The 16,863-nt window shown below is 40.0% G+C and overlaps 1 protein-coding gene across 8 annotated transcripts in view; it reads right to left on the reverse strand.

The window, feature by feature from the left end:
* Positions 1 to 16,863, reverse strand: part of diaph2 (diaphanous-related formin 2) — a 289,859-nt gene that overhangs the window by 236,791 nt on the left and 36,205 nt on the right. The gene's annotated exons all lie outside the window — the stretch shown is intronic.

Here is a 16,863-nt window from a genome sequence, read left to right on the forward strand (position 1 = left end):
CGAGATCATGACGAGATCATGACGGGATCATGACGAGATCATGACGGGATCATGACGAGATCATGACGAGATCATGACGAGATCATGACGAGATCATGACGGGATCATGACGAGATCATGACGAGATCATGACGAGATCATGACGAGATCATGACGAGATCATGACGAGATCATGACGAGATCATGACGGGATCATGACGAGATCATGACGAGATCATGACGAGATCATGACGAGATCATGACGAGATCATGACGAGATCATGACGAGATCATGACGAGATCATGACGAGATCATGAGCATCTGATGCGACATCAGTCGACATGAGAAGCGTCTATCAGCGTCTTTGACTCACTGACGACTTCTGTGTTTTCAACTTTTGAAAGTGTTGAAAGAATCAATCTTAGGACAGCAAAGCAAATGTGTGTATTTATATGAATATATATATATATATATCTATATATATATAGATATATATATCATAATAATAATAATAATTTCCATTTGTATAGCGCCTATATATAGATAGATAGATATTTATATACATATCATGCTCTTGTTAACATCCGTTGAAAACAACAAGAACTTCAATATATATTTTCTGTCATTTATTTGACAACAAATAATGTCATAACATTTTTAAATAAAGCTCTCGGGGTTTGATGTCATTTTATCTCAGCTGTGAATCAACTTCTACTGATCGTCATGATTCATTTATAACAAACTTAAATAAACGGCTAAATAAATAATAATAAATAAGCTCCTGACAAACATGTTGAGGTGATGAATGACAAGAACATGGTAATAAATGGATTATAAGAACATGATAATAAATGAATGACAAGAACATGATAATAAATGGATTATAAATCAGAGTTAAATGTTTCTTATGATTTCAGGAACTGCTGAGTTTCGAGAGCAAACAAACTAAATACTTTCATCACTGATTTAAACTATGAAATAAAAAACCTTTCTTTTCTTCCTTTCTTGCTCCACATGTTTAAAGTCTTAAAGTCGTCGCCGTGAAACGTGTTTGTTGATCACATTTGTAAGAAATATCAACAGATCCACTGATTACGTTTTTTTAACTTCATTTCTTGATATTGAATTATTGTGAGACGCTTCATTGTTGTCGCCTCGCAGCTTCGTTTGCTTAATAAACACAAACACCAATTAATGAAATATCTTAATCAAAGTGACGCAGCCTTGAATGAAACCAGAGACTTTCATTTGTTCGTCGTCAACAAAATAAACACAAATATCTTGAATGTTAATGAATACATTGAATGTTTTTAAACACAATCTTACAAACAACAACATTCTTCCTCCTGAACTTGATTGTAAACGCACACGATTGTAAACGCACACGATTGTAAACGCACACGATTGCAAACACACACGATTGTAAACGCACACGATTGTAAACGCACACGATTGTAAACGCACACGATTGTAAACGCACACGATTGTAAACGCACACGATTGTAAACGCACACGATTGTAAACGCACACGATTGTAAACGCACACAATTGCAAACGCACACGATTGTAAACGCACACGATTGTAAACGCACACGATTGTAAACGCACACGATTGTAAACGCACACGATTGTAAACGCACACGATTGTAAACGCACACGATTGTAAACGCACACGATTGTAAACGCACACGATTGTAAACGCACACGATTGTAAATGCACACGATTGTAAACGCACACGATTGCAAACGCACACGATTGTAAACGCACACGATTGTAAACGCACACGATTGTAAACGCACACGATTGTAAACGCACACGATTGTAAACGCACACAATTGCAAACGCACACGATTGTAAACGCACACGATTGTAAATGCACACGATTGTAAACGCACACGATTGTAAATGCACACAATTGTAAACGCACACGATTGTAAACGCACACAATTGTAAACGCACACGATTGTAAACGCACACAATTGTAAACGCACACGATGGAGCTGAAGCTGCGACACAAACCCAAGACTCACTGAAACATGGAGAGAAGCCTTGAACTTAAAGATAACGATTGAACTTAAAGATAACGATTGAACTTAAAGATAACGATTGAACTTAAAGGTAACGATTGAACTTAAAGATAACGATTGAACTTAAAGATAACGATTGAACTTAAAGATAACGATTGAACTTAAAGATAACGATTGAACTTAAAGGTAACGATTGAACTTAAAGATAACGATTGAACTTAAAGATAACGATTGAACTTAAAGATAACGATTGAACTTAAAGGTAACGATTGAACTTAAAGATAACGATTGAACTTAAAGATAACGATTGAACTTAAAGGTAATGATTGAACTTAAAGATAACGATTGAACTTAATGATAACGATTGAACTTAAAGATAACGATTGAACTTAAAGATAACGATTGAACTTAAAGATAACGATTGAACTTAAAGGTAACGATTGAACTTAAAGATAACGATTGAACTTAAAAATAACGATTGAACTTAAAGGTAACGATTGAACTTAAAGATAACGATTGAACTTAAAGATAACGATTGAACTTAAAGATAACGATTGAACTTAAAGATAACGATTGAACTTAAAGATAACGATTGAACTTAAAGATAACGATTGAACTTAAAGGTAACGATTGAACTTAAAGATAACGATTGAACTTAAAGATAACGATTGAACTTAAAGATAACGATTGAACTTAAAGATAACGATTGAACTTAAAGGTAACGATTGAACTTAAAGATAACGATTGAACTTAATGATAACGATTGAACTTAAAGATAACGATTGAACTTAAAGATAACGATTGAACTTAAAGATAACGATTGAACTTAAAGGTAACGATTGAACTTAAAGATAACGATTGAACTTAAAAATAACGATTGAACTTAAAGGTAACGATTGAACTTAAAGATAACGATTGAACTTAAAGATAACGATTGAACTTAAAGGTAACGATTGAACTTAAAGATAACGATTGAACTTAAAGGTAACGATTGAACTTAAAGATAACGATTGAACTTAAAGATAACGATTGAACTTAAAGGTAACGATTGAACTTAAAGATAACGATTGAACTTAAAGATAAGGATTGAACTTAAAGGTAACGATTGAATCCAAGATGTGACGTTTGTTCAAACATAGAAAACAACATGAACTCTGCAGGAAACTAACGACACAACAATCACTTCTTTCTCAAATCTTTCACTTTTTCACACGAGAAATAAAACGAACTAAATCCAAAAACCAAGAGTGATTCAATATCTTCAGGAGTCGACGAGTTATTTCTCTCTCGTCAACTTTGCTCTCCTCAGAATCCATGAATAGAATTAAACTCGTTTAACATCAGCAGGCGTGGATTGATTAGTTGAACTAATGTTGAAATAACAAAACATCTCTGCGGGTCATCGACTCAAACTAATTAGTTCCAGGAAATGAGAATCGTTGACGACTCAATAGTTAAAGATGGAAATTTTCACCTGAACCTGAACGTGCCGACGAGTCGTTAGTAAACATGACTCGACCTTTTGGCTCAAGATGCTGCTGGTTGATAGCGAAGCAGATTTGAGGTCGAAGTTTGAATTAATGTGTTTAATATTAACATTTTGAAGGATTTTTGGCAAAGTTTGGACGATAAACGTCTCGTTAGCAGCAGCAGGAGTGAGTGTGAGTTTGATGATGATGATGATGATGAAGCTCAACGTCACGTGATGACGTCACATGATGACGTGTTTACATGATGACGTCACATGATGACGTGTTTACATGAACGATGTCACATGATGACGTGTTTACATGAACGATGTCACATGACGTCAAACATCTGTTTAATGACATTGATTTCCTGCCATGAAGCTGCTAAAGTGAAACCTTGTGTTTCCTCATAAACATGGAACAAGTGCATGCTGGGAGGATCTCGTGCTCGTCTCTTTGACGACGTACGCCATGTGAACTCGTAAATCTGTGCACGTCCGTCCCAGCATGCATCTCTCTTCACAAATATGGTGATGTTTGCATTTGTAGCGCTGACAGGTGGCGGCGGCAGTAGATCTTGAGACTCGTCACAGTGTTGCAGTTTATGAGCGTCTGACAGGAGACACACACCCTTCACATCAAACTTTATTACACTTCATCACCTGCACACCTGCACTCTAATGACATTTAGCCAATCCTATAAAAACCCTGCAAACCTGTGGCATAAATCAATGTCTTTGCAGCTCCAGCTGCTGCTCACATCCATTATTGAAGCTTCAGTGTCGCTGCTCTGACAAGTGTTAGTGCACGTGCACGTGCACGCTCGCACCAGAGATGGCTTCAGGGAGCAAATAAACAGCTATTAATACACACACACACACACACACACACACACACACACACACACACACACTGTGGCGAACAGGATCAGTGTGTTTCGTTGCTGACGAGCCTTTTTTAAAACTTAATCCCGTTGGTCTCACTGAGGGAGTTCGACGTCGACCTGGTAACATTTCAACCTCAGAGAAACTCACCATCATGTCACACACATGTCACACACATGTTCTCCTCATATGTGAGCTTCAGACGCACATGTGTGTGAGGGTAATGACGGGGTGTGACTGCCCTCTACAGGCAGCTGCTGGTAACAGACAGGCTGCAGCTCAATGGAAGATAAACATGAGCAATAAAAACACTTCTTTAACCATCAACACATTTGCATACAAGTGATGAACAGTCACACAAATTACATTCACCATTTTATTTCTCATATTTTCCTTCCCTGACAAATGATCATAACGTTGTTTGGCTTTGAAACGACTCGATGTTGGCGTGTAAACGACAGGTTTGCATCAGTTCTAGTGTCACTTACAACAAATGACTTAAAGGCTCTCGATGTGAAATCACCTTCAAGATGATGACGGCAGAGAAGAGATGTTTCAAATGTTCTCCTCTACGTGAACCTTCATCACATCTGAGCATCAGACCTGAAGGTTCAACACATCAGCAGAGGTCAAGGTTCACGGTGATCATCATTATTGACGACACATTCGAACACGAGAGCGACGGAACGTTGGAACAGAAACAATAACGTCAATGATTCTCTGAACGTTTGTTTCAGCGACGAAGATAAAATCGTTCCCTGGAGACACGTTTCATTTCAACGTCTCACGAACATACGAATCTACTGATGAGCTTCAGGAACTAAAACATTTGAAACAAACGTGTTTCTTCAGCCTTTGGTGTTGAAAATTAAACGTGTTTAATCGATTCAAGTTGATAAACGACTGCAAACATTCATTTCCTGGATGAATATTTGCAGTCGTCGGTTTCTGTAGAAACTCTTCATTTTCTGTCAAATAGAAGCTTCTACGACTGAAGCAGGTCAGGTTCTGCAGCAGAACATTATCTTCAACTCCTTCATGGACGACAGTTACCAGGAAACTATCCTAACTTTACGTTATTACATCGACTTGATGTTTACTAACACACGTTTTCATGTTAGAAACACGAGGAAAACACTGAGGAACACGTGCACAAGAGAAGAATCGTATTCAAGCTCTCGCGGCGTCTGATCCTCACCAGTCCTGAACCAATGAGATCCTCGACCAGTGGCTGATGTCAGTCGAGGAAACAAAACCCTTCACCCGTCAGCTCGTGACCTCCACGTGACCTCCACGTGACCTCCACGTGACCTCCACGTGACCTCCACGTGACCTCCACGTGACCTCCACTGAACCTTCTCTGAACCTCCACTGAACCTCCAGGAAAGCGTCTCTTACGAGGAAACGTCCAGAAGTGAGAAATGTGACCTCAAGAGCAACGAAAAGATCAAAGTTGATTGTTGGCGACTTTAACGAGAGAAAAACTCAATAAAGCAGAACTGGATGAATAAGAGATTCAACTCAAGTTATTATTAAACCTCTGGTTACAAACGTGTTCAAGCCTCGTTCATCGAGTGGAAAGAGAGGAAGTCACGTGCACACCCGGTGAGGAAACACTTGTAACATGTGACTTCCATCGGTTTTCTCCATTTGCATAATAAGGGGCGTGGTTGACTTGATTGACAGGTTATCAAGTATTAGATTAGGTTAGGTAGAACTTAATTGATCCTCAGGACTCCTTCTGGAAATTGTTTTTCTCCACAATATTAGCCACATTAGCTTCAACTAAGTCATTCATCCTCCAGACACAACTGAGCAGCATCACTATGTTCCGTCCAGTGTTTCCAATGATGCTCAGACGTGGTTACGAAGAAGAAGAAAATAAAGAAGAGCTTGAGAAGAAGATTGTAAAACCTTCCATCATGAGCAGATATTACCGTCATTTGTGACGTTGAACTTCTGGCTCGCGGCCTCGGACCATAAGTCTCAGCGACGATCACGAGTCTATGATCACAGGCCGCATTTTTCACGTCGCAATCTAGAAATTGTCGATCGATACGATGCAACGTCTCATCTACTGGCAGCGTCGCTCACGAGTGTGTGTGTGTGTGTGTGTGTGTGTGTGTGTGTGGGAGGAAGAGCTGAAGATCAATTAAGAAGCCACGACCACGTCCAGACATTACTTTTAATCATCTAATGCATGGAAGGCGTGAGACGTTTGTCAGCAGCTGAGCAGCAGGAATCGATCCTTCGAGCTCTTTTGACGCCAATGTTTCCAGAGCTTCTCACCCACAGGAGAGACACGTGTGAAGGATGGACCAGTGTCTCCACACGTGACACTAGATCCTGGAAATATCTGTTCTTTCATAACGTCGTCTCTGAACCTGCTTCACCTAAAGCATGAGATCCTGGCCTCAGCAGATGGAGATGGAAGTGGACACTCCTAGATGGAGAACCAAAGATTTGTCCAAACACTCGTTCACTTCATTCACCGTCAATGAAATCATGATTAAAAATCCTTCATAATAAATAATTCACTCGTTAATTATACATCTTTTAAATGTCTTCTTGGCTCCGATGACGTCCTGCTCGTCCACAGTCGTATGAATGTTGGACTGAACGATGAAATCTGGATCTCAGTGTGCTGAGGGAACAAAGACACCGTGGACTGTGTTCAGTCCTTATCTGTGTAGTCCATGCGGAGTGTGAGGCTCATTCAATTAATCAGGCGTCATTTAAAGCAGCAGGCTGGCTGACGGGGGACGAGTCAGAGCTGGAAAAAGCCATTTCAGACGTCCCTGCTCTGTGTCCCCTGCACTAATGCACTGTGGCAACCTTCTAACTATCCAATTCCAGAGCCGGACCCCCACGGTTTGCTCAGTCCCTCGGCTTCTCCCAGTCCTCGTCCAATCACTTTCATTAGAGTCCACACCTCTATCAGGAGAACACACCGCGGCTCAAGGTTCTCTCTCAGGAACGCTGGACTTCCTCACGTTCACTTCAATCTTTCATTCACTACATTGATCAACGTTTGTCGTGAACATTTATTCAATTTGTGTGTTTGTGTTTGATGGTTCGCACGAGATCACGAATATAACGTGTTCGAATCCAAAATATAAATATATATCATGGTCATGAAAACTCTAGAATTAATGTTGTCATTAAAGAGAAGGTTTTACATGAAGATTAAAGTTAAATAGAAAACATTCTTTAATAGATAAAAACTAAAGGTTTGTATGAGAACTATTCTATTCAGCCGAACAAAGTATTAAAACATTGTGCATATTTTAGAGTACATTCCATTGAAAACATTCTTCTGCGAGGAATAGTTCTCGTACATAACTAGCCCCGACAGCCAATTGCACTTTTTTCTTTGCAATTACATGATTTGGATTTTTGTCTCCCATTACTTGGGAGTTATCTGAGGAACGCTCATTATTTCCTAACTGGCTTCAGTCTCTAAAAGCCAACGACAGTCACAAATGGGCTGTGGAAGCAGCAGGCCTGAGATATGTTGCTTTTAAAAAGCATCTTGTTGCTAATTTGCTCTTCACTGATGAGCATGAAAAGACTTGTTTCCCCAACGACTCCAGATTAGTTCCGTTTCCCCAAAACAAATGGGAAGATGTGCCTCAGAATGTGCTGACGTGATGGACTCGTTTTATCATAACAAATGTTAAGAAGCAAAAGCAATTATAATGGAAAGTACTGTCGTATAAAACTGTTGCGAGGACAATAAACTGCTTCTATAAACTGCCATTAATTCTTCTGCCAAACTGTCGACGCGACGCGTGACCACAGATCGTCAAACACGTCTCTTTGAACAGAACATTCATGTCAACATGAGTCTGGATTCAACTGTTTCAGTTTTCATACGAGTGTTGGTGAAGCTTCAAGAGTCCACTAGGTGTCGCTCTACTCTGTTGATTCAAACTAATATTCCATTGAAACTTCATGTGTTTCTGAGACGATCTCGTACCTTCTAGAAGCTCTAGTTAAAGATTCATGGAATCTTAACTTAAAAGCATCTAAAATAACGTATCAGGTTAAATATATGTTTAACATGTATACATTAAACTCCACTTACAATTAGTAAATCAAACATTAGTTGCTATTTAATGTTATTGTATCGAAGCCTCCACTTGGGAAGAATTGTTCAGAAAAACCTAAAGTGGATATTTGTATCTGGTTTGTTACAAGTATTGAGCAGTCGTCGACGACACAAGAACGTCCAGAAGACTAAACTCGATGCCGTCCTTCGTAACATCTGACATCATTGAAACCTTCATCGTCTGGAGACGGCGCCACCTACTGGCCTCTCCAACACTGACACTGCTTCATGAAGCTTCGTAGAATCAACCGAGAACACAGCGAGTCACAGACGAGGTTTTTAAGGTTATCCATGGAATGAGATGCATCTCCAACTGATTCCATATCTCGTGCAGTAACTTCTGTAGCAACACAAGGTGTAAATTATTAAGTTGCTGCTTCAGCCGCAGCTCATCCAATCCTGCAGTCCATGTATAATTCAACAAGGGCTGCAGAGGTTCGTATTATTACCAACACACTGGAATTCATAATGTGCTCAAAACTCAAATCTTCTCCGTGTCACTCCTTCACTCTCTCTCTCCGTCTCCACTCTCTTTCTGAACTCGTTGCCGACACTCGTCTCCATCCGGCGTCGTTACGATGTGCGAGGAATCCATCATTAGCAGGGATTTGAACTGGTGACGGAGACTCTTGTGTCAGTCGTGAGGCGAGAGGTTGAAGGAGTGAACGTCAGAGTGTTTGATCATCTTCTAATTACGCCAACAATCCGCCACTTGTTTGGAATCTTCTGTGCGATATGCAAATCCACGCGGCGGCAGCCGAACCCAGTCTGGGCAGAAGAAGTGCAGCAGGAGCTTTTCTTGTTTGGAATTTCAAAAGGAAAGTCATTCTCTTTATAACCCGCGGCATGAATTCTGCATATTACGATCAATTATAGAAGATCTGAATAGATTCATCCACGGAGAGAACATCTGGAGACGAGCGGTTCAATGAGATTCTATCAAAACACGCTCTCGCTGGAACCAACGCTCGCCAACACGAGCTGCCATTAAAGAACTTCCTGATGGAAGATGTTCAGGACCAGAGACCGACCAGACAAACACACAACAACAACTATGAGTCCTGCTTCAACGACCTTGAGCGTCGTCAAAACAGTCGTTTTACACGGTGAATAAAAACATGTGATGTGAGTCAAACATCTGTATCGTTAACACAATCAAGAGAAGCGTTTCCTGTTCGACACTAAACTGCTCCAGATTTCAAACCAACCCATGACTCCAGTGAAAACCTTGAGTTGGATTGTGAAGTGAGTTAGATTCGTTTGCTGCAGTTTAAACCCACGGCTGCTGATGTTGTTGAAGGACAACGATGGAGATGCTCAGGTTCTCATTGGACTCGAGTCACAGATGGAAACATTCACACGTAACACTAAGATGAACAAACATGCTTGAATTCTGTGAATAATGTTCATGTCATGTTTCCACGAGCTCTCGACACCAGAGACGACACACACGTCTATAGTATCATGACACGGTTACAAGTATCATGACACGGTTACAAGTATCATGACACGTCTATAGTATCATGACACGGTTACAAGTATCATGACACGTCTATAGTATCATGTCACATCTATAGTATCATGACACGGTTACAAGTATCATGACACGTCTATAGTATCATGACACGGTTACAAGTATCATGACACGTCTATAGTATCATGACACGGTTACAAGTATCATGACACGTCTATAGTATCATGACACGGTTACAAGTATCATGACACGTCTATAGTATCATGACACGGTTACAAGTATCGTGACACGTCTATAGTATCATGACACGGTTACAAGTATCATGACACGTCTATAGTATCATGACACGGTTACAAGTATCATGACACGTCTATAGTATCATGACACGGTTACAAGTATCATGACACGTCTATAGTATCATGACACGTCTATAGTATCATGACACGTCTATAGTATCATGACACGTCTATAGTATCATGACACGGTTACAAGTATCATGAGACGTTAAATCATCACATTATCGTAGGATTCAGTCGAGTTGAAACAGTCAGTTTTCTTCAGTGTCATCGACTCCTGGACCTCGACTCCAGTTTGTAAAGTCAACAGTCGAACTGAAGACAAAGACGTGAATCAATCAAAGGTTTCTTCTGATGATGGAAATGAAAAGTTTTAAAAGCATGACACAGATGTTTCTCCTCCACATGTTCCACGAAAAGATTCCACTGGAGTCGCACGAGTTGGAATCAATTTTAAATAACGACATGAATTATAGAATTGAATAAGTGTCCAGATGTCGAACCGAACATGTTCACTTGGATTCTCGTCTGTTAGACACAAAAAGGCTTTTGTGTAAAAATAACAAGAGGATCCCACGGCGAGTGTAAACAAAGGTTTGAGTGACGAGTGATATTCCTTCGCCGCGAGAACACGCTCGCCTGCTGATGTGGGCGAGAAGACGAGGAAGACGAGGAAGACGAGGAAGACGAGGAAGACGAGGAAGACGAGAGAAGATGTCTCCGTGGACAGGAAGACGCTCCAGCCACATCATCTCACTGTGTTTTTCATCACCGCGACGACGTGTCAGCTCCTGTCACTCATTGATATTCTCAGCAACAGTCAGAAAAACTACATCCACACTGGAGAGACCACGAGGCTGCTCACTCTGACCTCTGACCTCTGACCCTGATCGTGACACATCCTGGTTCATGTAGAGAAACATCTCAGACGAAGCTTCATGAAACACTGTCATTATGTCAGAGGTCAGTAGGTGGCGCTCTACGATGATGCAAGGTTTCAATAGAATCATCCTTTAAATCAACAGATGATACAATCATTAGAGCGACATCTAGAGGACAATCATGAAAGTGTTTCATGTCACGACCATGTAAAGATCACAACAAGTAAACCTGATGTAAACACACTCCTCTCACACACAAACACACTCCTCTCACACTAACACACTCCTCTCACACACAAACACACTCCTCTCACACACTAACACACTCCTCTCACACTAACACACTCCTCTCACACACTAACACACTCCTCTCACACACTAACACACTCCTCTCACACACAAACACACTCCTCTCACACACTAACACACTCCTCTCACACACAAACACACTCCTCTCTCACACAAACACACTCCTCTCACACACTAACACACTCCTCTCACACACTAACACACTCCTCTCACACACAAACACACTCCTCTCACACACTAACACACTCCTCTCACACTAACACACTCCTCTCACACACTAACACACTCCTCTCACACACTAACACACTCCTCTCACACACAAACACACTCCTCTCACACACTAACACACTCCTCTCACACACTAACACACTCCTCTCACACACTAACACACTCCTCTCACACACTAACACACTCCTCTCACACACTAACACACTCCTCTCACACACTAACACACTCCTCTCACACACAAACACACTCCTCTCACACACAAATACAAACACACTCCTCTCACACACAAATACAAACACACTCCTCTCACACACAAATACAAACACACTCCTCTCACACACAAACACACTCCTCTCACACACAAATACAAACACACTCCTCTCACACACAAACACACTCCTCTCACACACAAATACAAACACACTCCTCTCACACACTAACACACTCCTCTCACACTAAACACACTCCTCTCACACACTAACACACTCCTCTCACACACAAACACACTCCTCTCACACACAAATACAAACACACTCCTCTCACACACAAATACAAACACACTCCTCTCACACACAAATACAAACACACTCCTCTCACACACAAACACACTCCTCTCACACACAAATACAAACACACTCCTCTCACACACAAACACACTCCTCTCACACACTAACACACTCCTCTCACACACTAACACACTCCTCTCACACACTAACACACTACTCTCACACACAAACACACTCCTCTCACACACTAACACACTCCTCTCACACACAAACATCGACATCCCTGCGGCAAAGACACAAAGAGAGTGAGAGGCTGCAGGAGTGCGACCACAGTGTTGCTGTGACTTCATCTGTTCCTGGTGTGACCAGAAGAAGAAGAAGAAGAAGAAGAAGAAGAAGAAGAAGAAGAGTTTGAATGAACACCACGAGGAGGAACTATCTTGATGAAGCTCAACAAATGAGTCATGATGAACATCTCGTGTCTCCAAACAATGACTCTCCAAGAACGAGATGATGTTCAGATTAAAGCTCCTCCGTGAGCCTGAGCTGCTCGACTGCTTGTTAAAGTTGATTTATGAGCTTCTGTTTACTCTTTCCCAGGCAAGGTCAACATTAATGGTCGCCTGGATGTGAATAAATCTGGACCTGGCTCTGCTACAAGAATCAACACTCACCTCCCGACTCAACACGGGTTCAAACCCCAGTTACCAAGTGTCACCCTGGATTACCTCAGATCGCTGCAGCTCCTGCAATTATCTGCTGCTGCTGCTGCTCACTGAGCACTTGAAGCCATAACTGATGTCACACCTGCTCATGCATGAAGATCCACGAGCATTAACTCCACTGATGCTCAGGTGAGCACTTGACACTAGTATTAGAAACTCTAGCTCAACACTGTGAAAATATATACATTTGTCAACATTACAAAATACTACTGTGACTAACAAGAGTATTACTACTGTGACTAACAGAGTATTACTACTGTGACTAACAGAGTATTACTACTGTGACTAACAGAGTATTACTACTGTGACTAACAAGAGTATTACTACTGTGACTAACAAGAGTATTACTACTGTGACTAACAAGAGTATCACTACTGTGACTAACAAGAGTATTACTACTGTGATTAAGAGTATTACTACTGTGACTAACAGAGTATTACTACTGTGACTAACAGAGTATTACTACTGTGACTAACAGAGTATTACTACTGTGACTAACAAGAGTATTACTACTGTGACTAACAAGAGTATTACTACTGTGACTAACAGAGTATTACTACTGTGACTAACAAGAGTATCACTACTGTGACTAACAAGAGTATTACAACTGTGATTAAGAGTATGACTACTGTGACTAACAGAGTATTACTACTGTGACTAACAAGAGTATTACTATGGTGACTAACAAGAGTATTACTACTGTGACTAAGAGTATTACTACTGTGACTAAGAGTATTACTATTGTGACTAACAAGAGTATTACTACTGTGACTAACAGAGTATTACTAATGTGACTAACAGAGTATTACTATTGTGACTAACAGAGTATTACTATTGTGACTAACAGAGTATTACTATTGTGACTAACAAGAGTATTACTACTGTGACTAACAGAGTATTACTACTGTGACTAACAAGAGTATTACTATTGTGACTAACAGAGTATTACTACTGTGACTAACAAGAGTATTACTACTGTGACTAAGAGTATTACTACTGTGACTAAGAGTATTACTACTGTGACTAACAAGAGTATTACTATTGTGACTAACAGAGTATTACTACTGTGACTAACAAGAGTATTACTACTGTGACTAAGAGTATTACTACTGTGACTAACAGAGTATTACTACTGTGACTAAAAAGAGTATTACTACTGTGACTAAGAGTATTACTACTGTGACTAACAGAGTATTACTACTGTGACTAACAGAGTATTACTACCGTGACTAACAAGAGTATTACTACTGTGACTAACAAGAGTATTACTGATGTGACTAACAGAGTATTACTACTGTGACTAACAGAGTATTACTACTGTGACTAACAAGAGTATTACTACTATGACTAACAGAGTATTACTACTGTGACTAACAGAGTATTACTACAGTGACTAACAAGATTATTACTACTGTGACTAATGGAGTATTAATACGGTGATGAGATGGGATGACGGATTTAGTTAACTATACCTTAATAATTATTATGCTTCAAAACTACAAAAGTACTAAGACATACTATTTTTTAAATATAAATATCATGAAAATCCACTCAGGACTTTTTGTAACGTTCTTTACTGAGGATGTTTGAAGTATCATCATAATAAGTATTATTATTATTATTATTATTATTATTATTATTATCACCTCCAAACTGAGCAGAGGTTCAGGAAAGTCAGCTTCGTAGGTTTGCTGTAGTGACGTCTGGAGAAAAATGACTGAATAGAAATAATTAACATTTTAATTACAACATGTCAAGTGACTACAAACCAAATAACTCAAAACAACAAAAAGCCTAAAGTGTTGGGAAGAAAAGAGAGAAAGTTCCGTCGGATCATGAGTCTTAAAGAAGCTGAAATAATGGAAATCAAACCCATTTACAAATATTAAATATGGTTTAAATGTTGTTCACTTGTGTCTCCCTCGACCTGGTGGAGGTCGCTCGTCTACAAGCTCATGTTCAAGTCCTGGTGCGGAGCCGTTCATGAGTCCACGCCACTGAGCTGAGCTAGAGGAAACAACAAATGTGTGTCTTAGAAAGATCTCTCTAGTCGAGTTAACTTGTGAAATATGTGACGCAACAAAGATCAACCCTTGGACCGTTGAACTTTCCCACAACTTTGGTCTAGAACTCACGACACGACACGAAAACACGACCTTGAGATGCATGAAGAGCAGATTGAAGAGACATAAATGTACAACTCGGATTCTGTCAGTCTCACTGTCCTGAACTTTATCTCCTTGACAACAAGTGAAAAGTATAAGCTCTGAAAGAAGGTGCAGAAAACCCCCAGATCCTATACTGTGATCTCAGACGGATGTTGAAGGAAGAGCAGCAGAGACCAGAAGACCAGGATCTGCACCAAGATCACAACAGAAATGGAATATTTATCATTGAGAAGCTCAGGATGTTTGTCGCTTCTTCTTCTGCTCTTAGACTGAAAGAAGATGTTTTGTTTTTGTCAGAAAAAATAGAAAAAAACAAAACAGCAATTATCACTTATCAATGTCCGTTTATGATCAAGCTGTGAGTGATGATGAGCCTCAAGTCATCGTTTCCTTCTTCATCAAATGAAATGTTATACTTAAAATCGGACCCTTTTTTATTATTAATGAAACAGGAATAAACACAAGTTCACTCCGTGAAGAGTGTTGCTGCAGAACTGCTTTGATATCACAGTTTTACTTGCAGCAAGGTTTAGTGCAAAACTTTGGCAGAGTAACCTCTTAATATCAGCAACTATTTAACATTCAACCCACCAGAAGAAACCTCGATGCCTCCGGGAGATACATAACACTTCACCAACATGCTCACTTCAATTCCAGGAAATGAAATGAAACCCACAGCTGAATTAATGTGTAGCCACTGGTGTCGGCTAATTCAAATAAAATAACTTTATTTACATTGCACGAGTTCAAAGAGCGTCAATTTAAAGGGAACAAGACACTAAATCTTTTGTTCCCTCCAAGAATCTATTATTCACTGATACACTAATCTAATGATAAAACTTAACTCATGACGTGTAAAAATAACTCTTAATGAGTCTATAGGCTCGGCAGCATCGTCGCTCCACTAACAGATCACATCCCACTAATAGATCACATCCCACTAATAGATCACATCCCACTAATAGATCACATCCCACTAATAGATCACATCCCACTAATAGATCACATCCCACTGTAGGATCAACTATTTCTCTCAAGGCTCTGTTGCCCTTTTACCGTCTCCGTCACTCCACTGATGAATGGCAGAGAACAAGCGTTATTTCCACCGTTTCTCCTTCAAGAGACAAAAGAAAAGGGCAGGAAATGAGCCAAGACAAGAGATGAACGACAGGAAGACAAATTCGATAGAAACAAATAAAGGCTCAGGTAGAAAAGATGAAATATATGTTCACTGCCAAAGCAAAGTGAAAGTGACAACATGATTCGATGATTCGATGAGCAGCGTCTCTATGTTATATGTTTACATCATCTTCTCCTGCTCACTTATTCACTGCAGTGAAAACATGTTTATGTGAAGGAGGAGACAAAGTAGAAGCTTTTCTTGACCGAAGAGAATCTGATCAGATCGTCATGAAGGAAAATGTTTGACTGCAGTTTCAGTTTAGCTGAACTAATATATTAGAAATAAAACTTGTGTTCACGGATCAACACCTGAGCAGTTTGAAACCTTTTCTTATGAAAACGAGCAGAAAACAAACGTGATCCGTGACATTTCACTCAGAGCTTCAGAACAAAAGCTCCTCTAATTATATAACATATAACTGTATAATAATCTATAAGGTATACAAGTTTAACACAACATTGAAAAACTTAAAAAAACATGTTTCATTCTCAGGAAAAGCTTTGACACTCGTTGTTACTCCACTACTGGAATCGTGTCATTAAAGCTTGAGTTTATAATGGAAACCACAGGGTCATAAATGGCCCCCGGGCCGCACGTTTAGAGGAAGTGAACCCAGAACCC

This window comes from Callionymus lyra, chromosome 9 (genome assembly GCF_982586985.1).
Source record: "Callionymus lyra chromosome 9, fCalLyr1.hap1.1, whole genome shotgun sequence".
In the NCBI taxonomy this organism is placed as follows: domain Eukaryota; kingdom Metazoa; phylum Chordata; class Actinopteri; order Syngnathiformes; family Callionymidae; genus Callionymus; species Callionymus lyra.